The sequence below is a fragment of the Octopus bimaculoides genome, chromosome 18 (assembly GCF_001194135.2).
Source record: "Octopus bimaculoides isolate UCB-OBI-ISO-001 chromosome 18, ASM119413v2, whole genome shotgun sequence".
Taxonomy (NCBI): domain Eukaryota; kingdom Metazoa; phylum Mollusca; class Cephalopoda; order Octopoda; family Octopodidae; genus Octopus; species Octopus bimaculoides.
In genome coordinates, this window is record NC_068998.1 from 12944312 (window position 1) to 12945333 (window position 1022).

The window sequence follows — 1022 nt, forward strand, 5'->3', positions numbered from 1 at the left end:
TATATATATATATATATATATATATATATATATATATATATATATGTATGTATGTATGTATGTATATATGTATATTTTAAAAAATGTGGTAGAAAAAAATATTTAGACTTGGCAATTTTCCAGTGCTGTAATTGAAATGAAAAGTGCAAAATTGTTTCTGTAAAAACAATGATTATATGAACAGTTATATATATTATATATAATGGCTATCTACAAATTGAGGCCAACAGATTTGCACTGAAAAGTGTTAACACCTTCACAAAACATGTTTATATTAGCAATACCACAAAATATGTCGTTAGAAGAGCGTTATAAAGAAGCCAATTTTACACTCAATTTAATAAGCATTATATTGCTGGTATTTATTTTACCAAACAAAAGACAAGAAGCAATGTAAATCAAGGCATCATTAGAACTCAAAGAAATATATGGCATCAGAGTGGAGTAATCAGTTAGTCTGGACTTTCTGCCAACTGAGTCAATCATATTAGTGTGTGGTTTTGTGATTTAAATTATCAATTTATTAATTTATATCAAGTCCTTACATTTTAGTGGGGATGATAAATTTAGCTGTTTTATATTTTATTTATCTATAGATGGGTTTAAGACAAATTTGCCCCAAGTGGGGCTTGAGTTCAAGATGTGAAGATCTGTGGCTAAGAATAACATCTACACTGAATCGATAAACATGTACCTGATAAACAGTCTCCAATTTTATATCCTTCAACAGAAAAATGACGTGATCACTGCACACACCATGAAAACATTTTCAAATCCCAACCCCTAAATATAAATTATATTTAACTTGGAAAGGTAGTTTTCGCCATCACTGAAGATCTCTTCTGGTGAATGTGCATCCTCAGTATAGCAAATCCAGACCTTCGGAACTGAGAAATACTTCAGTCTCAATTACAATAATCCTCAACAAAGCATACACACAGACACACATACACACACATGTGTGTGTGTGCATGTATGTGTATATATATATATATATATATATATTATATATATATATTATA